General features: G+C 38.8%; 1 pseudogene; it reads right to left on the reverse strand.

Annotated features, from left to right (window-relative positions):
* Positions 1–18,728, reverse strand: part of LOC114378968 — a 34,886-nt pseudogene extending 16,158 nt beyond the window's left edge.
* Between the last annotated feature and the right edge of the window lie 7,868 nt (positions 18,729–26,596).

Here is a 26,596-nt window from a genome sequence, read left to right on the forward strand (position 1 = left end):
GGTAATACACAAGTATCTGGGTATTGTGATGCAGATTGGGCTGGTTGTCCTATGGATAGGAGATCCACATCCGGATATTGTGTTTCCATTGGAGGGAATGTTATCTCTTGGAAGAGCAAGAAGCAAACTGTTGTTGCCCGGTCTAGTGCAGAGGCTGAATATAGATCTATGGCCATGGCTACATGTGAACTTATGTGGATCAAACAACTACTTCAAGAATTAAGATTCTGTGAAGTTGGGCAGATGAAGTTATATTGTGATAACCAAGCCGCTCTCCATATTGCTTCAAATCCAGTCTTTCATGAGAGAACCAAGCACATAGAAATTGACTGTCATTTCATTCGGGAGAAGCTATTGTCCAAAGAAATTGTCACTGAGTTCATTAGCTCTAATGATCAGCCAGCAGATATTTTGACTAAGTCATTGCGAGGACCTAGGATTCAGTCTATTTGTTCCAAGCTTGGTTCATATGATCTATATGCTCCAGCTTGAGGGGGAGTGTTGAATATCTTTTGGGGTTCTGAATTAGATTTGTATGCATCATTACTAAATATTTTTTTCTTGTTTTAGAAGTCAGCAGACATAGACTAGACTAGGCTGTCACATAGACTAGGCTAGGCTGCCATTTCCCCTTTCTCTCTCTTATGCTTTGTACTCTATAAACTGTAAGCTGAAACATGAATATTACAAGTCTTGTGAGTGAAATTTCCTCACACTTAAATTCAACTTCTATCACCTTAAAAAGATTTCCATTAATATTTTTCTAAAATAAATACAACAAGCACTCTATGTCTCATTGATAATTTTGTTTCATAAATGGCCAAATCATGATCGGTTTATTTTACCAGATGATTTTTAAGAGAAAAGTAAAGAAAGGAACATACAACTCTCATGTTTGCATAACTAGGATCTAGATTAGGCACTCCAAGACCACGCAAGGCACTGGTCAACCATTCACATGCTTCTACATTTTGAAGCATTCGAGCTTCATCAAATGAACCTCCAGTCAAATTTGTGGCATACTACACCCAACAAAACATCATTAAAATAAATAAAAGCTAGGAAGTTATCTGGCTTAAATTAGGATACAACGCATACCTCAGAAGGGACACACAATCGCTCAAGAAGCTTATCAAGCTCTTCAATGAGAGATTTGTTATTTATTGGTTGCATTTCCAGGTTGTTATTGCGGGTTTCTATCTGGACATAAGAAAAGTTATTAAGACAAAACAAAGTAAGAGGCCAGTGCTTTTCAAGAACTCCTACACCTGAAATTATATCACCTAGAAAAGCAAATAGAACCGAAATAGTGAAATCTCATAAAGCAGAAAGCAACTTCCACAGCACCACAAAATGGTCACTATAGAAATAATTGTGACCATAATTCAACTTTACAAAGGTAAAATCCAATTTATATTATCATTTAAACTCACTGAAAATATTTGGCATGAACCAACTGTCCCAAAACCTGTTTTATATTTTATTTTTAGAGAAAATAAGAAAACTTAGGAAAGAGAAGACAGTGAGTATATACAATGGGAGAAGGGCAAACTATCCTCCATGACAAATTCACTCGAGAGGAAGGGAAAGGGAGAGAGAAGTTGAAGTTTATTAGTACAATAGTCTCGAGTTTAGATGGGTGTATTTAAGAAGGAAGGAAGGAAATGGAGAGGATGAAATAATTTTCTCTATGGTTTTTTTTTGGTACCTATGACATTGAGGCAGAGTATCCACCAACTTTGTTGATGACTAATCCCTGCAGGGAAACCTGGCTGGCCACCTTTAATGGGATCTCTTCTCCTAACCACGTTTTTTTCCATCCATAAGACTTGAATCCGAGACCTTGCTTGAGGGAACCAAGTCCAGTACCACTGATCGAGGCCGTACCCGAATCAAATAAACATGAAAATGCAGTAACTAGGAAGTGATCCTAGGTCGTTTCCCAACGAGCAATGACAAACCAAATGTTCATAATATACTTGCGCAGTAACAGTAACGATTGGGGGGGGGGGGTTGTTTGTTTCGTGATTAAAGAGCAGAACAAGTAAACTGGAATTTGAAACTACTAATATTAAAAATGGGTTGTTTCCTCTGATTCAGAAGCCATTCTCTTATCCTGGGTTATGGAGAATTCGTCCCTAACAGTCAACCACTTAATCCAACCCTATTTCAATTTACTAAGCGAAAATCAACTTAGGGTTGTCAATACGTGATTAGGCACCACATACACCAGTTACCCCTTTCGTCCATTAAGCATGAACGCAAGTTAGGCTCAGAGGCAATTAATCGAACACGAAGCGTGCACTGATTAATGTTCACGAATTTGGGATAACTGGTGAAGGGAAAACAGCCAGGAAACCACATTACAAATGAAACCTCAAAGAGAGTTGGGCTTCGTCCTCAAAAGGAAACAACACCAGAAAAACTAGTCTTCCATAGATTCAAACAGAAAACGCAAATGAAACATGAAGCAGAAACGTAAATGAACAGAAACATAAATGAACAAAAACGTAAATGAACAGAAACGTAAATGAAACAGAAACGTAAATGAGAGTAGAAGAAGAAGCAAGAACGAAATTGTAATTAGAAGCAGAAAACGGAAAATTGCATTACGTGAACAGTAGCCTCAAAGCAGAAAACGTAAAACCCTAAAACAAAAGCTCTGAATAATGAATAGCATAACAGAATAGCCTTGCACGAATCCCAAGGCTGCTATTTAAAAAGAGTCACTCAAAGTCACTGGGCCCTATTACAATACTCTGGCCCAAAACGAAATAAACACTGAACAACATAAAATAAAATTGCAAAATTTCCTAATTAGAAATTAACTAAGGTAAGCGCTGCTTTATTTGCCCTCTTCAAGTCCATAACCAAAATCAGGATTAAGCCCAATGTTTCATTAATTCCTGAAATTAGATTAAAAACATCAAATTAGCTAAATGAACCCAAATAATAAAACTGCCTGATTAATTGACAATTAAGACCAATCAGTAATTAAAATGGTGCAAAAAGGGTTTAGAAAATAGAAGAAAATGATGGCACATCAACCACTTAGACCAACGACTTATTGGTTTTCTCTATGGTTTGGATGGGTGGAAATTAAAGGGGAGGAGAATTAAATTTGTGGGACCCACTACAAAAATAATTCCCCCCTCATAAGCCATGAAATGGAGAAGAAACAGTCTCTCTTTTTTGAGTTTTTCTTGAGTTATAAATATGTGGAAAAAAAACTAATATAATAAAAATTTCATATATTATTAAGTTAAATTTAATTTATTAATTAATATAAAAATAACAATGTTTATTTATTTATTTACGCTCTCTTTTTCACTCATCCAAATAAGTAGAGACAAGAATAGTGCGCAGGGCAACATATGTATATTTAATTTATTCCTTACTTTGGTTCTCCTTTAGACTAGGATTGTCTGATTGTGGAACCAGTAGTAAGGTCTAATATATATGTATATCAGTACCTCTGGTACTGGTACTGCATTTTATCTATCTAATATATTATCTTTGTCGATAAAAAAAAAAAGCAGAGACAAATTCCCCTACCTCTTTCCTTCCTATTTCTATTTAATCAAACAAAACATTGTTTCCACTATATTTCTCTTATATTTCTATCCTTATTTCTTTCCTCTCTATTTAACTCCTAATCAAACAAAGCTTAAATCTCCCCCGTGGCTCCATCCCTCTCTAATGAAAACCCCCTGATGGAAGCTATGGGACAAACACAAAAGAGATTCCATATATACACTTCTATGTCAATTGACAGATCAAGAGGTAGCATAATATCTTTAAACCACATAATTGCATTTTACATAAAGTTTTTCCCTTCTTACTCTAGCCAAATCCAAAAAATATATATAAAAAATGCTCCAAATTAAGACCCGAGATTCACCATAGCTTCTAATTATTCCGTTTCTGATTAAACTAAAAATTGAGTAATGTAAAAATATCGGGGCAACTGTTTCCAAGCTAACACAAATATCAGGATGTAGATGTTTTATTTTCACTTGTTTACCTTCTATATAACTATGTTATTTTCCATTGTTCTTAATAATGACTTTGGGAAGTGAATTTTAAGATGCAAATAAATATGAGCTATCATATAACAGAGAAAACAAAAGAAGTAACACAAACATCATGAACAACTTCGCTTCATAACTGGAGGAAAAGAGAATTGAGGTTGCACCACATAAACTAAATACAATGTACTAGACTAATGCATAAATTGCCTTGCCTTAACAAAGGAACAAAGAAAACTAAACAAATGAACCATGCTTCCAGCAAACACAGCCATTACAACCAGAGAGTAAATTGTATCTAGGAAATTTATATTCTTAAACTGAAGGGCACCGGTCCTTACTGATGCAATATCCTCCCTCATGTGCCGGAGTTTTACATTGAATATGCTTAACCATTCATCCATATCTTCCACACAACTGGTTGCAGCATCAAGCCCTTGCAACACCTACAAGGCACAAAGTAGTATGAACCACTCTATGAGAACAACCTAATTTATTATAAATAACTAAAAATAAAAATGGAGATTTGTGAAATTGATTTGAATTATAATCACAACTCTATCACTCAAATGGATGAAATGACAATAATGAGATACTGTTACAACTCAGCACAATTTATAGTTTCAAGATGTTTAAATAATTAACTCATAGTTTAGACAACACAAAATCCTAGTTCACTCTATCATTTAAAACATACAAAGGTAGAAAATTAAGCTTCCATGAAACATGCGAACTAAGGGGCCTGTTTACAAGAACATATAGCAAACAAGAAGGCAATACCCAACAAAGAAAGATCTTAGAATTGGGGCCCAAGGCCTAACTCAACCTCACAAAACCAGCTTGTGAAGTGAGAATAGACCAAGCTTTATGAACTCTATTTAAACCACATCTCTTGTCGATTTGGGACTAAACAACCACCCCCCTAGGTTGCAATTCAGGCAATCCAAAGAGGCCCCAATTAAGACGGGCAATTGGAACTCTTTCTCTTTACGTCACACGGTCTATATACAAACCCTATTTACGTTCAAAGATTTTTTCGTTTTTCCCAACACACACCTATGGTTCATACAAAAGTTTCTTTATATACACTCGTTGCTCACACACACAAGGATTTCTTTTCACACATTATTTACACATGCAAAAATCCTTCTATACACCTTTTCCTTCTACATTCATATATGAGAAACATTTTTCTTTTTCTTTATATACGTAGACATTTATTCACAACGCTTCTTTCTTTTTATCATGATTTTGGTTCATTTTTTTATTTTGGACGACGTTCCTAAATGAAAAATTCTACGCGATTTCGGAACTTCAACAAACACTATTGACAACAACAAAGTAAATACTAACATAACAGTTCAAACGACATGTATGCACAGAACAAAAGTCAATCAAAATGAAACAAGCATTAGTCCCTCTAGTCATAGAAACAAGATAACATACAAATGATAAATGCTGGAACATACGAATTTGGGGATCCCACGGTCATGTGGCTCCGCATGCCACCGGACTCTTGGGTCACGGTAACAAAATGTGGGGTGGTCGACAAAAGCAGGACTTTTGCTCCTACGTATCCTCAATTTGTGATGAGGAACTCAGACCTATGTAGTTCTTGATAATTGTGAGACTAAAAATAGTCTCGGTGTTTTCTTTACTAAAATGCGAACATGCTTTAGTAAAGAGACAAAACTTCCAACTGATTAGAGCAACATATGCTTTTGGATGAAAAACAATGTGTCTACCGGGGAAGGAGAGTATGCTGATGAAATTTTCTCATAACCGTAAATGAGATTTTGGATGTTAGCATTTCGTTTCTAAACGACCATTTAGAGAAAACACTGGGTCCAACAAAAATAGAAGAAGATCACTCAAAGTGTATCAATCTCACACAGGTAAGTGTTTCATCCTAATTCCGAACCATAGATATGTCATGACTTGGTTTTGCAAATCATTTCCTACCAAATCAAAGATTACATGCGTGATCATGGATCAATAGGACTTTCTCTTGGGAATGGTTTGTTTTCTTGGTGGGAAATTTGGCTCTGAGTGTTTTTGGCCTTTTCGTTTTCCGTTTTTGTTTAATGCACAAGATTTTGGTTGGCAATCAAAGGGAGAGGACCACTTTAGGTCGTGGTTTCCTTTCTTTTTTTGTTTATTTGGTGACAATTCTGTATTGTTCAGATATTGTCTGGTCTAAAGACCTTTCTGCATATTTCTTCTGTTTTCTTTCAATCCTTGATCGGGAATTTTCATTCCTTTTGTTTTTGCTTTCTCTCCCTCTTTGATTGAGAATTTTCTTTCTCTTTGTGTTTTCTTCCGAGGGCAAGGATCGACATTCTCACCCTGGGTCAAGGTTTATGGTAAGTTGGGATTTTGGCTCAAGGCTTGTAGAATGGCTGGACATGATATATGTCAGGGTTTGGTTCGGTTTAAGGATAAAAGGGGATGCCCCACATTATTTCCATGACACAAATGCAACAATGATGATTTCGAAATTTTATGCAAAACTAGTTATGCATGCATCTACGTGGACACTCAAGTGTCAAATTTTTATGGTCATGTGATGCTAGGGCTCAGGATTCATTTCCTCTATTTTTAGTCAACCCAATGTTTCCAAAATATGTTCTTTTATCAATTTGTGCATTCATCCGAGTCCATTTTGGGCATTCGGGAAAATTTTCACAGCATTCACCCTTCAGGCGTATACACACATTTTCTTTCAAAAACTGGTTATGATCAGTGAATTTTTTTCAAAGAAAAGCTGGAAGTTATCCTTTCTCAAAATCATGTTGGCTTTTCTGCTAGACAATATTTTACTTTTCTGTTTTCTGTTGTTGTTTTTTTTTTCATGAGGTATTTTGCTACCTAAACATGTGTATATTTTTGTGAGGTATTTTTGCTATATACATGCATATCCAAGGTATCTTTCTACCTAAACATACATATATATGTTTTGTGAGATATTTTTGCTATATACATGCATATCCAAGGTATCTTGCTACCTAAACATACATATATATATTTTGTGAAGTATTTTTGCTACATACATGCATATTCAAGGTATCTTTCTACCTAAACATACATATATATATTTTGTGAAGTATTTTTTGCTACATACATGCATATCCAAGGTATCTTTCTACCTTAACATACATATATACATATATTTTTTTTGTGAGGTATGACTACCTTCCGAGCTTGTGCTTGTTTTATTTAAATTCCTAGGATCATGAGAAACTAGGTGTGTCCTACTATTAATTGAGAAACAAAGGTGATCAAACAAGCAGAGATTTAAAAGTTACTAGGTTGCCTCCTAGTAGCGCTTCTTTAACGTCTTGAGTTGGACGCATGATGGCTTGTCGGTCACGAACCTAGTACTTTGCTTACCTTTGGCTTTGGACTTGGTCGCCTATTGGTCGGCCATGGGTCGTAAGCAACGCTCTAACCTTTTTGTGGATGAGCTGAGGTGAACTCTAGAGGTTATGGCGGTGCGTCTGTTGCCCGCTACCGGCCATCCCCAGGCTGCTGTGGTGTTTCGCCCTGCGCCTGCCTGGGGACGCAGTACTTCTTTATGAAAGCTCGATTAGTAGGGGGCCTGATGCCCTTGCTGGAGGTGACAGGCACTCCGTAGAACTGATAGAGACCCGTAATTAGAGCTTGAAAACTCCAAGACCCTGTTGGACTTCTTCGGGTCCACTGGGTGTCTTGCAGGCGCGATCCCTGCAAACAATAGATGAAATCAGAAATCAGTTGAGCGAGGTGCATACTTACCTATGTCATGATGACGTGACCTTGCCGGGGGGAACGGGCACCCTGTAGGACTACAGAGGCCCGTAACCAGAGCTGGAAACCCTAGGGCCCTGTTGGACTTCTCCGGGTCCACTAAGTGTCTTTGTGGGTGCGATTCCTGCAAACAATAGATGGTATCAGAAATCAGTTGAACCATATGTATACTTACCTATGTCACGATGGCATGACCTCGCTGGGGGAACGGGCACCCTGTAGGACTGACAGAGGCCCGCAACCAGAGCTGGAAACCCCAGGGCCCTGTTGGACTTCTTCGGGTCCACTGGGCGTCTTGTGGGCGCGATCCCTGCAAACAATAGATGACATCAGAAATCAATTGAGTCACGTACATACTTACCTATGTCATGACGGCACAGACCAACTGATACATCTGCAGGGGGAGATTGGCATTATGGTTGCTGGGCAGAGTGTTGCTAAATAACAACGTCATCCATATCCATGTAAGAGTGGTCATGTTGGTGCACATGATCCACACTCGTCTTTTTGCAGCGGCATGAGTGAAATCTTGCCCCAGTATGCATACTAGATGCGTGATAGCCTCCCTCTCTGGATGTGCTCGCATAGTTGGTCGCCCTCCAATATCAGGGGGTGGCCCAGGAACTGATAAAAGGAAACTATTGGCCCCTTAACCGGGAGCGCAAGTCTCGGTTAAGCATCTAAGGGCAAAAGACCTTATATTCTCCTAAGGTGTGGATATGGAGCACACTGAAAATGAGGACGCGTAGCCCTTTAAAGGCGAGGGCGTGCAGCCCTCTGCAGGCGAGGATGTGCAGTCCTCTAATGGCGAGGACATACAGTCCTCTAAAGGTGATAGGTACTAGTACCCAAGGGTCCACCTTTATGAGAAAGCAAGAGATCGACTCATCGAGAGGGCCGGTCATCCAAAAAGATTGGACACGAGATGTAGGAAATCTATGCAGTTAACATGATTTTTAGGGATGCAGACGCATGCAACCTTTGTTGTGAAACTTGGTAATGCTGACCTCATATGAAACAATGCAATGCAATGGAAAGTTGTACAATGTTCATGACATTCTTTCCCTATTTTGTGATTTTGATTTTGATTTAATCTTTTTGGAAAACACAGATTGACTGTCCTTTTGAAAAAGGTGATAATTCATGCAACCTTATCCTATCTTTTGCAAATCTCTCCGGGAACTCCCTCAGAGTGTACGTTCTGTTTGATTTAGTCACTTGACCATTTTGGAGTGACGGAAATGGAGCCGGTTGACGTTTAATCAATCTATTGAAATTCCAGGGTTTGTCTCTCCACCTTTTTCCTTGTTTAAAAACATCGACGGGTGAGAACTTTTGATCTGCCCCTATGTTCACTTGAGGCTCATGCATGATGCCCCTCATTGCCCCAGTATAAGGCTTTGAGGTACTAATTGTTATCTTTCGTCATGACCAAAGCTGGGAACCTATTGGGTGAGAGCTTCTAATCTGCCTCTAGGTTCGCTTGAGGTTTTTGCATGGTGCCTTTCATTGCCCCAGTGTAAGGCTTTGAAGTACAATCGTTGTCTTGTTTTCACAACCTCGTAGTGAGGAAGAATGAAAGATGCAGTTGATTCTTGCAAAAAGAATTTTCCAAGGACGAGAAATAGTTGAAGGATTTTTCAGTTGATGGATTAAGTCAAATGACTCCTATGTAGAAGCAAGATGTTTTGATGTCTTGATGATGCTAAAGGATCAAGTGCTTCTAAGTTTTATTCAAGACAAGAATCCAAGAAAATGTATGATCAAGTTGATCTCTAGAATCTTTAGGAAGAAGTTTCCAAATTGAAAAATAAAAGGTTTGACCAAAGAATTCTATCATTTCAAATTGAGATTTGCTCTCTGGTAATCGATTACCAGCAACTGAAAATGTTTATAACAGTCACTAGAAATTTGAATTCAAAATTTATAACGTGTAATTGATTACACATGGATGGTAATTGATTACCAGCAGTTTATTGAACGTTTTAATTCAAATTTTTAAAACCTATAATCAATTACACAAGTCTTGTAATTGATTACCAGAGGGGATTTTCATAATATAATTTCCAAGAGTCACATCTATTCAAATGGTTTATGAACGGCCATTAAAGGTCTATTTATATGTGACTTGGAAACACGAATTTAAAGAGAGTTTTCATTGCCCAAAAAGTTTTATCCTCTCAAAAGATTAAGAGTTTTTCTAAACTGAAATGTCTTTATCCTCTCAAAAAGATTCCTTGGTCAACCACTTGCATATTCAATAAGGAATTTTGATTGATCTTCATTGTACAATCTATCTCTTTTAAGAGAGATCTCTTCTTCTCTTCTTCTTATTTCTGAAAAGGGATTAAGAGACTGTGGGTCTCTTGTTGTAGAGGATTCTTGAACACTAGGGAAGGGTTGTCCCTGTGTGGTTCAGACTTTGTAAAAGGAGTTTTACAAGGAGAGTGGAAAATCTCAAGTGGGTTGCTTGAGAATTGGACGTAAGCACGGGAAGTGGCAGAACCAGTATAAATCAAGTTTGCATTCCTCTCTTCCCTTAAACTTCTTTTATTTATTGCTATTTATCTTTTGCTTTAAAGAAGTTTATTTTTAATTGTCTTTTGAGTAATTCATGTTAAGGGTGCATTGTTAATCCGAAAAGAGAGAGTGAAAGTTTAATTGGGGAATAGTCTTCGTATCTTAATTCAACCCCCCTTTTTCTTAAGGTAACTGAGGCCATTTGTCCAACATCTTATTTTTGATAACTCACTTCTCTCTAAAAAGACAAACTTTCTGGAATGATAAAATGAGGTCACATGAACGTCTTGAAAACACAGTCAATCAAATGCTTTTTTCTTTTTGAACACTTTTTTTTTTATTTTGAAACTTATTTGTTTGGAACTTTACTCGTTGTTGTACGGCACCCCCACCAACGTGCAAGACGAGTAATCTCTTATTGAACGGTCTTGGAAGTCCAAACTCAGGAGCACAGGTCGCTTGAGCAAACAGGCCAATGGCTTGCACCCACATTCCGGTGAAAGTTGAATAAGCAAAGATGCGTTTGTGAGAGGATGAGGGACAAAGATATCAACTTTATCCATTTCATTTAACATTGTAACTGTGGTTTACAATAATGGTACAAACTTGAAAATCCTGATGAGTCATTAGAGACATCTAACAACAACTTTCAAAATTACCCCATGTGTGGCATCTCTTGTCAATGTCAGGATTTACATGCGATTCTCCTCAAATTTCAGCCAGCCCGCATCAATTAGACCTTGCACCTTACGCTTCAGAGCCCTACAATGCTCAATGGAATGCCCCGGGGCTTCTCCGTGACAAGCACACGTTGCGTTCAAATCGTATTCTTGGAAAAATGGAGGTTGATGAACCTTGGCTGGGGTTATGGCTACCATTGAATTATCAAGTAGATATGGGAGCAAGTCAGCATAGGACATTGGAATTGGGGTGAATTCTACAAGCTTTCTCGCTGCAAAATTCATTTCTTGGTTGGTGTTTTTGGTTTGTGCTAAAGGTGGTGTTCGTCATTGGAAGTGCGGTAGACAGACTTTGTGGTTGATTTAGGGATTGCCTTTGTGGATAACTGGGCGGTAGGTAAGGAGAAGGTTTGTTATTGGTTGAGTAATGACATTGTTGGGTTGGTGGGAAATTTGGCTGTATAGGAATGGCAGTCACAGCATGGGCTTCTCCCTCATTCTCACCCTCTTCATTTGCCCTAGTTTTTTTTTTTTGCATTTATCAAAGCATGATGATCAGATTTGCCTCTTTTTAGACCCACTTTGATCCTTTCGTCGGTGAAGACCATATCATCAAAGCTTAAAGGCGTGTAGCCCACCATCTTTTCATAGTAGAATACTGGTAATGTGTCTACTATCATTGTCATCATTTTTTTCTCCGTCATTGAGGTGCCACTTGAGCTGCCAGGTCTCTCCACCTTTGGGCGTATTCTTTTGAAAGATTCGTGCCCTCTTTTTGCATATGTTCTGTAGTTGCATCCTATCCGAAGACATTATATTGACACTGCCTAACGAAGGAAACCACTAGGTCCTTCCAAGAATGGACTCGGGAAGGTTCCAAGTTAGTGTACCAGGTAACAGCTACCCCAGTAAGACTTTCTTGGAAGGAATGTATCAGCAATTCCTCATCTTTTGCGTATGCCCCCATCTTCCGATAATACATCTTTAGATGGTTCTTGGGGCAAGTAGTCCCCTTGTACTTGTCAAAGTCCAGCACCTTGAACTTGGGAGGGGTGATGATATTGGGTACTAGGAACAACTCTTCTAGGTTAGTAAAGGCATAATCTTCACCTCCTTCAATGGCCCTGAGCCTTTCCTCTAGATGATCCAACTTTCCAATTTCTGCCATAGCATAAGGGTTTTTACTTGTTGTGGAATGCAAGAGGTGTAGCTGGGGATGATACTGAGGGCCCTCCAAAGGGTTTTGTAGGGGTATACCACCAACTGCTTGTGCTTTAGTGGCATATCCGAGGCAAGGCTCGAAGTCGGCTAGATTGTGGTGGGGAATTTCATGTGTCTGCCCCACGGTTTAAGAGACATGTGCATGATCAGTTTAGGATTGTTGGCTCTCAATGGGTATAGGAGTGGAGTTATTGACATTCTTATTGGGAGTGTACGCCACATTGGGTGGCGTATAGTTGAGAGGCAAGCCATATGGCGGGAAGGCGTGCTCGTTTTGAATTTGCACATCATGGGGGCCGCCCATACTTCCCAAATCTTTGCCTACCATAGCTGAGGTTGGATGATTCATTTGGTTGAGGCCAGATGGGGGCATCGGGTTCACCTTAGCAACAGTGCTGGTAGCGGCAATTGTAACCGCATTGGCTTCCATTATCTTCTTCATGCTCATCATGGCCTCCATCATTGTGGCCATTTTCTCTTTCATGGCCTCCATGTCGGCCTTCACCTTCTCTTGCACCTCCTCTGCTTTACCCATTACTCTAGCTCTAGCACAGGTTCGGTAAGGGCGCCGTAAAGTGGGTTCTTTTCTTTTTTTATAACAATGATTAAGTTCTCTCTCTCTCTCTCTCTCTTTTTTTTAAGGAAAGAATGCAATGAACAATGCAACCAATGAAAAGCATGGATGTATGCGAATGATGCACAGTTGAAGTATTATGAATTTTTACACAGGATATAGGGTTGAATCAATTTAGATTTTCAACATGGTCCATGACATCTTCGTCAAGGTGAAACTGGAAGTAACAGGGACATCGACAGCCCTAAATGTGTTTGGCAGTAGACGAAGTAGCGATGTAACACGATCCATCTTTTGCCCCAATTTTTTGCAAGATGGTTACTTCCATACTTCAACTTGAATCGATGAACCTTTTCGTAAAAGCACGAGCTTGGTCAACCCCATAACCCAGGGAATGGCAATTTTGATCGCCAATACTTCATCAACATTTCATAGGGATGAAAGACTCGGGAATACGCATGCTATGCATGGAAAATGTAATTATGCGATTGAGATGCCCGAAGAAACATCCTTTCTTAGTTAACCATGCATTAGGTACCATGTTCAATCATTTTGTTTTTAAGTGAAATGGGTTTATGATCCCAACATGGTTGGCTCATGGTACCGAATATATGCAACTAAGAATGCAGCATGAATTTTTGCGCTTTCTTTTTTGTTTTTGTCTTGCAGGGGAAAGCGCAAGGGTCACGCATGAGCAAACATGAAAACAATTAGTATGCAATTTGTAGATCAAAAAAGTTTGTTGAACACATATGCATGATGATGCAATGACTCATGCAAAATGTGATGCTGGAATATGATAACGGACAAATGTAGGAACGATATGTTCATTATGATGCCATGAAGAGATGCTTATGCGATGCATGATATGAATGCATTTACGGACACGAGAGCCCGGAAAATCATCTCTCCTTACTTGCGCATTTGGGGGCGCAGTGCCCCATGTGTGCAGTTAAGAAGACGATATGGATCTTCCGACTTCCCACGACAAAAGACGAGACCCACATACAACGCATGTGTGACGGCATGATGCAGATGCGCAAAAGCGCAACAGGGGGATTTACACAACATGGCAATATCCTCAAATAATCATACAACAAAGGCGTACATGACCTTTAGGTTATATGCATGACAGTGTTTAAAAGGCACGCAGCGTGTTCGCTTCGTGCCCCTATTTTAGGGACCTATAGGATAATATCTAGGGGTCTCTAATAACTACTCCCAAAGATTCATAACTCACACGGCTGTTTTCTAGAGGTATCATCACTCAAGATAATAATATTGTGGCGGTATGGAATACCAGCGACAACATATTATAAAGAGAGAAAGCTCTAGACGAGGTTTCACTATTATCAAGCAAGTCGAAGACCTAGCATGATCATAGATTCACCTCCACTCCTTAGATTCCCATGAACCCGGGTATAGGGCCCCTTTTTCACTCAAACCCGTGGGTGCTTAGAATGCAGTGTAAAGAATGTGAAATAGACAATAGTTATTTACATTTTACACAGTTCGACAAAGGCACACACAAAGTTTCACAATTCCACAATTCTTTAAAATAGGCCTAACTCGCAAAAAGCAGTCCCCAGTGGAGTCGCCAACTGTCGCAACATGCCCTTTTGCGGGCGTGCGAGGCGAGACACACGGGTGCGCTTTCCAAAGGAGGAAAGATGCGCGGAGTCGCCACCAACGTTTATTTGTGGAAAACGTCGGAAAAACCGAAGGAAACCGGTCAAAACGAAAATTCTAAGTTCGGGAGTTGTATTTACGTTTGAGGAAGGTATTAGCACTTCTCACGTTTGTCCCAAAGGACAACAACCTATTTTTAGAATTGTGAAATTGTGTTATCTTACCTTTTATTTCTTTTTTATTTTTGAGGTCGACAAAAGCGGGGCTTTTGCTCCTACGTACCCTCCATCTGAAGAGGAAATCAGACCTACACAGTTATTTCTTAAGGGTGAATCAAACGATTCTTTTTACTTGGAAGGTGATCATTTCAAGGCGTTGGACCTTAAAAATGATCCTTTTTACTTGGTAAGAAAAACTGAGATAATAAACTTTCAAATCCTTTTTTAGTGATTTTTTTGTGGACGAGCTTGACTTGGCGGGTTGATTTTAGCCTTAGTTTCACTTTAGTTATTAGTCAATTCAATTAAGAATGAGAAATCCCCAAAGAGAAAGCGTCCGATTGATTTTTCGCTTTATTTTACTAAAAGGTATTTTTTTATTATTATATTATTATTCTACCTCTTTTTTGATTCCCAACGTGGTTACGGCACGACCGAACGGTCGGAATTCATTTTAACAGAAATTAACGAATATTACAAATCAAATGATCGGTGGAAATTTATTTTATTTTTTGATTAGGCGAGAGATGACTTAAATAAATGACTGAAACACGTCAAAAGGGGGTACGGAAAGTAAATGAAAACGAGAATAAAAGTACACAAAACAAATGGGGACCACCATGGGTACATAAAATGAATTGAAAAGCTCGATTTGGAAACTTACCCGTTGAAGAACGAAGAACGGATGAAGAACGGTGAATAACGGAGGAAAACCTTCATGGATTTGCTTACGGAAACATCTCGGAAGCGTTACGGAAACACCTCAGCTTGGATTTTCTTCACGGAAACAATTTTTTTTACCCAAAACAGCTGAAATACATCACCAGGGGGATCCGGGACCCTTAGAACAGCCCCCTTCAGCCTATTTATAGGAAAAATGGGGAGGAGGTTGCCGCCCAGCTCGCTCGAGCTGGGTTGCTTCCTCCAGAAGCAATCCAGCTTCAAAAAATCATTCTGGAAGGCCCAATTCAAAATTTCAAAATTGCTATTTGCACCACTCCAATTTTGATAAGTTCACCCCTTCTTTCGTAATTTACGGAAAAGTTACGGAAGCCTTATGGAAGCATATAGGACTTGATTTTCTTCTTTTTTTCTCTTCCCTCTCACCCGTCTTAAGTGAAATATGCTTATTTAGTGTTATGGGAATTTTACGGAAGCATTACGGGTGTCCCGGAAGCCCCGAAATCCCATTTTTTAACAAAACGGGGGAGGTGGTTGCCACCTAGCTCGCCCAGGCGAGCTAGGTTGCTTCCACCTTAAGCAATAATTGCCCAAAAACCTCTAGAAGGGCCCAGATTCGAAAATTACTATTTGCACCCCCCATTTTACTAAGTACACCCCCTTTGCCCTTTTTTGCTGATTCTTTTTTCGTAACGTTACGAAACTTTACGAATTTCGTAACGACACTTATTTTCTTTCCGTAAGGCTACGGAACCTTATGGATCATGTATTTACTCTTTTTTTGCTTTCGAAGAAGTTACGGAAACTCACGGATTGCGTAACAACACCTTCTTTTGGTTTCCGCCACATTATGGAATTTCACGGATCGCGTAACCATGCTTTCTTTTGATTTTTGGCGTGTCTCGGAACTTCACATATTGTGCAACAAAGGGTGCCAAGTATCTCGAAGCGGCCAATCAAAGGTTGCATGTCATTAAATAATAATCCCCGAACGAAATTAGGGTATGACAATTAGTTTATGGAAATAGAAGTTGTTGTTGTCCCCCTCTTTAATCCATTTTTTAGTTAGTGTTTTTTTTTTCACTGCAAAAATGAGATAGTATTAATAAAGCTTCAGTACTAGGTGTATTGAAAATAATAGATAATTACAAAGGCAGATTCTGCCAAACTTAACTACAAAAATATAGCCCAATGAGAGAAATGTGCACTGTCCCTGCCATAACATAGTGCATTCCACCCTCCATATTTGGATATCAAGACTCTAGCCCAGAGCTGATTCTGATTGTTTGCCAATTCTCACCCCCATTTAGCAAGCAAGGATTCATTAAAGTTGGACAGGTCTTTAATCCCGAGCCCTCCTTTGTTCTTGGAAAGACACACAGAATCCCAATTAACCCAGGCAATCTTGGCTGCCTCAGAACCTCCTCCCCATAAAAACTTCCTCTGGATAGATACCACCTTATGCACCACTTTTTTAGGAATTTTAAAGAAAGACAATAGGTAAATAGGAAGGGTTGTTAAGACAGAATTGATGAGGGATATCCTGCCTCCCAGAGATAGGCATCTATGCTTCCTTTTTGCTACTTTAGTTTCAAACTTGCTGATGAGAGGCTGCCAAACATTCCAGCTTTTAGAGGTCGACCCCACTGGAATTCCAAGGTAAGAAAAAGTAAAAGTGAAAGTAAGGTTAATAATTAATATAAATGTAAGTCGGGGGGGGGGGGGGGTGTTTGCATTAAATGTTAAAGTGTTTTATGTATGGGTGCTGCTGGAATATTAATTACCCAGCATTAGCAACCCGTTTTTCTTTTCTTTGTTTATTCAAAGTGTGAGGGGGCTGAGGAGGTTGCAAGGAGGAACATGTAGCCCGCAGCTCTGGCTTTAATATTGACATAAATGTACTATCATATCAACAAATATAAATAAAAGAATAGCATTTCAGTTGCTATAAATGCTGATTTAAATAGGCTTGTGTGTGTGTGTGTGTGTGTGTGTGTGTGTGTGAGAGAGAGAGAGAGAGAGAGAGAGAAAGAGAGAGTTTTCTCTTTTTGGTATAATGAAAGTAATAGAAATTTGAATTTTTGATTCCATTCACATCCCAAGCTCTTATACAATTAATCAATTGTAGTGGCTTAAATGGCTTGAGTTATAGGAGTGTGTAGCAACTTGTGTTTTTTTTTTTTCAGACCAGCTGTTGTAGTTTTTGTTGAAACAAAAAAAATACACAAGTTTATTTCATAACAATGAAATTGGACTGTTAAATTGAATTTCTTTATTCTTTATGAATTTAGCTCCTCTAATTAAAGCATGGACTGTACTTTATAAAACAAAATTATAGAGTAATAACTATTGATTATATAATCAATAGTTAAAAAAGTAATGGACCATTTTCAAAAGAAAAGTAAAGTCTTAGTACACCTTTTCACTTCTCTAGAGGTTAACATATTCCTACTTCAAAGGATTTCTCCTTTACGTAATTACTTCATATACATTCTTGATTGAGCCCATTTGTCTAAGTCCAACAAGCCTTTCTTAACTCCTATATCCTCAATATTTATGATCTAAGTCCAGTACATTCCCTTTCTGATTACATAAAGGCATCTGCCAGATTAGAGGACCACTGATTGAAATGTGTATCAAAATATTTTTCCATTGCTTTAAGCCAGGACCATAGAAGAAGAAGTGTTTCATCCATCAGCTTGGTTGCGTCAAAAGTTTGATTATCAAATACCAGCTTGTTTCTGTGTTGCCATATGGTCCTTGTGAGGGCTATCCACCAACAGCTCCATCTCATATCTTTTGATCGTGTAGCGTTCCTTATAGTATGCTGCATAAAATGATCTTTGGGTTCTTTGGGGAAAGCACCCACTGACTTAACCCATGAAAGTGACTCCCACCGCAAGGGGAGGACCTTGCTGCAGTTGAAGAAAAGGTGTGCTGCATCCTCCTTGGAATTGTTGCATAGCGGGCACATTGGGTCAGTTATCTCCACTTGTCTCCCTCTTAGGTTCAGCTTCGTTGGTAAGCGGTCTTTGATGAGTCGCCAGGTAAATATCTTTGGCTTAGGTGGTATCTTAAGCTTCCACAGAAACACAAAACTCCCATCCACTGGATCCCCCCTTATTTCCTCCATCAGAAACTTGTAAGCAGTGTTGGTCGAATAAATACCACTCAAATGTTGCTTCCAAATCCAAGAATCTGCTCCATGTTGTTGAACTGATATCAGTCCTGCTTCCTCTAGGAATTCTGCAGCCATTGAAGCTTCACTATCAAATAGGTTTCTCCTCCAATTGAAATTTAATTCCCACCCTTCCTCCTTGTGGCTTCCCATGAGGCTGATAGTTTGCTGTTGTTGGTTAGAAACTTGATACAGCGTAGGAAATTTTTCCATTAAAGTTTTGTCCCCCCCTAACCATTTGTCCTCCCAAAATCTGGTCATGTCTCCACAGCGCACCTTCCACTCTATTTGATCTTTTATTTTTATTGACTCCTCTATTTGATTGAGCTGCCTTAGGTCCTTCCAGCAATGGGAGTGTAAGCTGCTATTTCTTTCCTCATCTAAATTTCTCCACCCCCCATATTTTGAGTTCAATATTCTAGTCCACAACTATCCATTCTGGTGGAACAGCTCCCATCTCCACTTGCCAAGCAATGCTATATTGAATTTCCGCAAGTCTTTTACACCTAAACCTCCTCTCTCCTTAGGAAGACAGACTGTATCCCACCTTACCCAGGCGATCCTCCTTTGCCCCAGGCCTCCACCCCAAAGAAAATTGCGCTGGATCTTGACTAGCTTGTCTGCTACAATGTTGGGAACCCTGAAAAATGAGAAAAAGTATATAGGAAGCGTTGTTAGGATTGCTCCAAAGCGGATTTTTGGGAAATTAGTTTTAAGACCAAAAGCTAGCTCAAAACTCTGAGAATTGATTTGATAACCCTCACATTCTCCATTGTTGCCTCCCCGAAGAAAATAGTGTCATCGACGTATTGTAGAATGCTGACGGGTTCCTTATATTTCCCCACAACGAAGCTTTTATAGTGATTTGTAGCCACAGCCTCTCTCATTAGGCCAGTGAGACCTTCAGCAGCAATGTTGAACAATAGGGGTGCAAGAGGATCTCCTTGTCGAAGACCTCTATGCGGAGAAAATTCTCTAGTAGGGCTTCCATTAACCAAAACAGATATGGAGGCATCCTGTGATCCATTGTAGCCATTTGGGGCAGAAACCTAGTCTTGACATCATGTAAATTAAGAACTTCCATGAGAGAGAATCATAGGCTTTTTCATAGTCTACCTTAAACACCAAACAAGGTTTTTTACACCTTTTTGCCTCCTCCATAACTTCATTGGCAATCAGCACACCATGCAGCATATGCCTACCCTTTAGGAATGCAGTTTGTCTCTCATCAATTACATCCAGCATCACTTTTTTCAATCTATTTGCCAAAATCTTTGCCACGATCTTGTAGACACAACCTATTAATGAAATAGGCCTGAAGTCATTGAGGGCCTGGGGATGCTTAACCAGCATTGCGTTTTGCTGCTGTCCAATAGTTCAGAAATTTGCCCCATTAATTTCTGGTCTGTCATAATCTGGCTCACTGAATCTGCTTTCAAAGAAATTGTGGACTGCTTCTTTTACTGTATTTGGTTCCTCAACCCATGACCCTCCAATCATCACTCCATTTACTGCATTGGTCCTGCGGTTATAGTTGATGAGCTTGTGGAAATAACTTGAATTACATTGTCATGGTTGCTGAATTGAAATGGTTGTTGAATTAAGGCAGGCAGAAATCCATTGTCTCCATTTGGGACAAAAGCCCATTCTTTGCAGCATATAATCCAAAAAAGCCCATGAGACTGAGTCATAGGCCTTTTGAAAATCCACCTTGAAGACCATAACTGGCCTTTTGCTTCTACAAGCTTCCTCAATCACCTCATTGAGAATTAATATGCCATGAAGGATGTGTCTGTCTTTGATGAAGGTTGTTTGTCTCTCATCAATAAGGACAAATATAACATGCCTCAGTCTATTTGCTAATAACTTAGCTATCACCTTGTACATACACCCAATCAAGGAGATTGGTCTGTAATCATCAAAGGACTGAGGGTGTTTAACTTTGGGAATTAGAGCCAAAAAGGAAGCATTACTGCCTCTAGGGAAGCTGCCATGCACATGGAATTCATCTACAAATCTTCTGAAGTCAGTTTTCAGCACTCCCCAAAATTCTTTAATGAAATTGAAGTTGAATCCATCAGGTCCAGGACATTTGTCCCCACCACAGCTCCACACTGCTTCTTTGATCTCATGATCCGAGAAAGGAGCAATCAATTCCTCCCTCTGCCTCTGGTTAATTGAAGAGAATTGTACTCCATCAAGGGTGGGTTTGAAAAGTTGTTGTTCAGTGAATCTGTTGAGGAAAAAAATTCACAGCTTCATTCTTAACTTCATTGGGGTTCTGAATCCATACACCATGAATGAGAATTCCTTGAAGACCATTATAATGTCTTCTGAAATTTATAAGTTTATGGAAATAAGTTGAGTTGTTGTCCCCTTCTTTTAACCACTTAGCTCTAGATTTCTGCCTTAAAAGAGATTCATAAGCATTTGAGGAGCAACCTAAGGGGTTCTCTCTTGCTGCACACCACATGGGATGGGAAGAAAATCAAACAAAGATGAAAAATTGAAAGGAAAATATATACATTACATTATGCAGAGAGTGAGTCTGTGGCGTACGATTTTCATTTACATGATTGCTTTGTTTCTATAGTGTGTGGTGACAGCCAGCACAACAACACGAGTTTGTCATGTGCTTAGGTACTCGTGGGAGGCTGTCCTAACTTCTAAAAGCCCCTTACCTACCTCTTTGGCTGTCCTCCACATGTGTGTCTTCCTCAACTTGAAGCTTTTCTGCTATGTCTATATACTAGTGGATAACATTTTTAAACAGATTCAATAATAGGATTAATAACCTTGCCTCACAAAGGAGACAATTTTCTTGTGACAGTATTGGCAGACACCAACCACAGATCTCGAGGCCATTTTGGAAAAGAATACATGATAATTAGTAATTGATTTTGTCTTGAATCGGGAGTGATCATAAAATATAAAAACTAACATGAATTTAATTTAAATTACTGCTTTGTTATCATTCTTGATGGATGTTCTAGCATTCATGAGTATTGACTTTGGTTTAATGGCTTCCATTTCTTTTAAAGGATTAAATCCTACTCTGATATTGGATGACCATTGGTTGAAATGAATACCAAAATCCTTCTCCAAATGTGTCAGCCATGTCCATGACCATTGGTTTTTATTTTCAGGTTATCATAGACTACTTTTAATTGACATTGTTGTTGAAGGTCGTTTGGGTTATAGCAACTCCAGGTACATACGTAGGAACTGGTATGTATATACTGCTGTTTCATTTAAAATATTATATAGTGGTGTTTGCTTTAAAATGTTATATACTGGTGTTTGATGTAAAATGTTGCATACTGGTTTCAATGAATGAGGAATTGAGTCTCTTAGGAAATGAAGCATTCACATGAAATTCTGCAATAAACCTTAGAATCTAATTTTCTCTCCATCCCCCACCTTCATCAATGTTATTTTGAATAACCACTCCCTTTTGTAATTAAACCTTATCTCCTATATGTTAAAACCAACTTATATACTTCAATTGTAATTAATAAAGATGCTTCCATTTTAACTTCTCAAAAAGCTGCAGTGAAATTTTTTAAAAAAACAGAAAACCTTCTGTCAAACCTTATTAATTTGAACTTGTGCTTGTACATAACTTCAATTAATTTAATTTTAAAAGCTGCAATGCTTATTTTTCCACCCACATTTTTTTTTATCAGCAAAGATAAATTATATTTATATATATTGTGAGTACCAGAGGTACAAAACAATACATGAATTAGATTGACTTGCCAGCAACATGGTTCCAAGCTCAGACCGAGATCAGTCTCGCAAGGAACCAAAGCTAGGTATTACAAAGACCTACAACACCCATTGTCTATGGTTTCTACCCCCCTGAAAAGACAAATCCTGATGCTATGTTAGACGACCAATAGCTGTAGGTGAAGGCAAAGTCCTTCTCAAAGTTCTTCAGCCATGTCCATAGTCTAAAAATAGCATCCTCCATTAACTTGTTACCATCAAAAGTTTCATTTGAGAAGATGATTTTATTCCAGTGCTGCCACACTGTCCATGTGAGGGCCAGCCACCAACTTCTCCATCGGTTAAGACGAATTCTACTAGGTAAACAGAACGCGTGCTGGGAAAAGTGCTGCCACGGTTTCTGCGGAAAAGCTCCATGAATGTTGACCCATGCCATAGATTCCCACCATAATGGAAGTATTCTATCACATGTCAAAAATGCATGTGCTTCATTCTCCTCAGAATTCCCACAGAATGGGCATAATGTGTCATTAATTGCCACCTTTCTCCTCCTCAAATTTGTCTTTGTTTGTAGTCTCTCCTTTAATAACCTCCATGCAAAAATAGTGATTTTAGTTGGGACTTGAATCTTCCATAACTCCTCAAACACCCACACATTATCCTCTTCGACATCCACTCCTTTGAGCATATTATAGGCGCTTCTTACCAAATATTGTCCAGTAGGGTTTGTTTTCCAGATCCACTCATCTTTTTTGTGAATCTGAATACAACTGCCAGCAACATCATTAAGGAAACAATCTGCCATCTCAAGCTCTCTATCAAACAAGTGTCTTCTCCATTTAAAGTTCCACTCCCACCTTTTTTCCACCCACATACTGCAGATGCTGCAGAATTTCTGCCTTAAATAAGCTGCAGTGCTTATTTTTGTAAAAGCTGCAGTGCGTGTACATAACTTCAATTAATTTGAATCTGCTCTGCAAATGCTGCAGAATTTCTGCCTTAACCAAATTAGGATTTTCCACCCAGAAACCATCAATTTTTGTCTTTCTAGAAATTGGTCTTTCAGGGGAATCCCATCCTCAGCCCAACCATCTTCCGAGAACAGGATTTGGTCACCCCTACCCATCTTCCACCTGTTCAGCCTATCCTCAAATTTCCTAATTATAGGATCCCACACCACCTTTCTTTTGGGATTGACACCAATCAGAATACCTAAATAGCAGAAAGGAAATTGGAGCAAAGCACAATTGAGGTAGTTTGCAACATGAAGACACCACTCCTCAGATTGACCAAAAGCTTGTAAAGCATTGATTTGATACTGCTTCCCTCATCATGTGGCTGATGATGTTTACAATTTAATGATCCTTTGCTACCCTGCAATGAGACACACACAGATACACAAACACACACACATAGAGACAAACACACGCAGACACAAACACAAACACAAACACACATAAAGATACACACACACACACACACAAAGTCACACACACATAAAGAGACAGACAAACACACAAACACACTGAGCCACAGACACACACTGAGCCACAGACACACACAGAGACCCACACACAAAGACACACACACTGAGTCACAGACATACACATACACAAACACACTCACACACATAGATAGACACACACACACATAAAGAGACAAACATACACACACACACAAATAAAGAGACACACACACACACAGAGTCACACACACATAAAGAGACAGACAAACACACAAACACACTGAGCCACAGACACACACACAAAGACACACACACTGAGTCACAGACACACACATACACAAACACACTCACACACATAGATAGACAGACACACACACACACATAAAGAGACAAATAGACACACACACACACACATAAAGAGACAAACACAAACACACACACACACACAGAGTCACACACACATAAAGAGACAGACAAACACACAAACACACTGAGCCACAGACACGCACATACACAAACACACTCACACACATTGATGCAATCCTACCCCGCAAGGGCATTGGATAGAAAACTCCAAGTAGATTGGGCCAGAGATGCAAGAGAAGGCCCTAGGGTTCTTATGAGCCTTAGGGTAGATTTCGGGCCCATGGGCTAAGTACGAGCCCACTTATCTTTGTAAATATTAGATTAAGGTTTCATTATTTTTGGGCCTTGTATTTAGGGCTCCATAATGTAGGTAGGGTACCCTAGAAATATAGGATTTTTCAGCCCTTGTATTTTAGGGCACCTAGACTAGTTTTTGTATTAGGGGTAGTTTTGTAATTTCACATGCACTAAGTGGATATTTGATGTGTGTGGTTGGAAATAAATTTAATTGAATTGGTAGAAGCCCAATCCAATTAAATTTTAGAGGGGGAGGTGAGCATTTGCTTACTACACCCCATTGCCACATCATATAGTCACACTTTGTGCATGTCCTTCATGCTTTTCATGCCTCATGACACCTAAGCACACTTAGTGGAGAATCTTGGAATTGATCTTGGATTAGTGGGCTCAACCATAACTAAAATTCACTAATCATAATTAGTGAAATTTTGTCTCCAAAGTTTGGCTCCACAAATTCAATTTCAAATTCAAGTGAAATTTGAATTTCCCTCCAATTTTGTGTGACACTTAGGCTATAAATAGAGGTCATGTGTGTGCATTTTTTTCAACTTTGATCATTTGAATATTAAACTTCAGATTTCAAAGCTCATTTAGAGCACAAAATTTCGTGCTCTTCTCTCCCTCTCCCTTCATTCATCTCCTTCTTCCTCCAAGCTCTTATCCATGACCTCCTATGGTGGTGAGCTTCTTCTAGACTCATCTTCTCCTTGAAGTGGCATCTCCTCTCTCTCTTCCTTTCTCCATTCCGCTGCCATTCATCTTCCAAGAAGCAAAGGAATCCATTGATGAAGAAGATCCTAGGCCTACAAGCTCCAATGGAGCTTACATCACACATAGACAGACAGACACACACACACACACATAAAGAGACAAACACACACACACACACACACAGATAAAGAGACAAACACAAAACACACACACACACACACACAACTGTTGATGTCCTTGTATGTTCTTGTACGTCATGAATGTTCTTGTATGTCATGAATGTTGTTATACGTGCTGAATGTAATTTGCTATATAAATAACGGTTGTTCATGCTGAGTGAACCGTAGATTCCCGTTTGAGACTGAATGCAATGATTCTTGCGGATAGTTTGCATTAGTCATTGTATTTAGTCTTGAATTGTCCGTTTGGACAGTTTGGGAGACTGGTATTTTTATGTTAGACTCATTCAGTCAGGTGTGGAAGCAAAGCTTCATGATGAATAAAAAATGATTCAAAGGTGTTTTGATGATAACAATGATGACAACAAAAGATGATGACAAAGGTGACGAACAAAAAGCTCAAAAGATCAAAGAACAACTCAAGTGAATCAAAGAACATCTCAAGTGAATCAAGAACAAGTCAAGAGTTCAAGAATCAAGAAGAATTCAAGACTCAACATTCAAGATCTCAAGAATCAAGATTCAAGATTCAAGATCTCAAGAATCAAGATCAAGATTCAAGACTCAAGATTCAAGAATGAAGAAAAGACTCAATCAAGATAAGTATTAAAAAGTTTTTCAAAACTTTGAATAGCACATGAGTTTTTGACAAAACCTTTACCAAAGAGTTTTTACTCTCTGGTAATCGATTACCATATTGTTGTAATCGATTACCAGTAGAAAAATAAGTTTGAAAAAGTTTTCAAACTGAATTTACAACGTTCCAAATATTTTCAAAAGGCTGTAATCGATTACAATGTTTTGGTAATCGATTATCAGTGCCCTTGAACGTTGAAATTCAAATTTAAATGTGAAGAGTCACATCCCTTCACTCAAAAGCTTTGTGTAATCGATTACACTTATTTGGTAATCGATTACCAGTATTTGTTTCTGAAAAATCTAAAGATGTAACTCTTCAAAAAGGTTTTGACTTTTTCAAATGGGTTTTAATTTTTTCTAAAAGTTATAACTCTTCTGAATGGCCTTCTTGACCAGACATGAAGAGTCTATAAAAGCAAGGCTTTGTTTTACTTTTCCAATTAATCTTATACAATCCTTTACAAGCCTTGAATCTCTTTGAACTTCTTCTTCTTCTTTGTACCAAAAGCTTTATGAAGTTTTATGGTTTTCTAAACCTTGAAAACTTGTGCTATTCATACTTTTCATTCTCTTCTCCCTTTGCCAAAAAGAATTCGCCAAGGACTAATCGCCTAAATTCTTTTTGTGTCTCTCTTCTCCCTTTTCCAAAAGAACAAAGGACTAACCGCCTGAATTCTTTTGTGTCTCCCTTC

This window comes from Glycine soja, chromosome 12, assembly GCF_004193775.1.
Source record: "Glycine soja cultivar W05 chromosome 12, ASM419377v2, whole genome shotgun sequence".
Taxonomy (NCBI): domain Eukaryota; kingdom Viridiplantae; phylum Streptophyta; class Magnoliopsida; order Fabales; family Fabaceae; genus Glycine; species Glycine soja.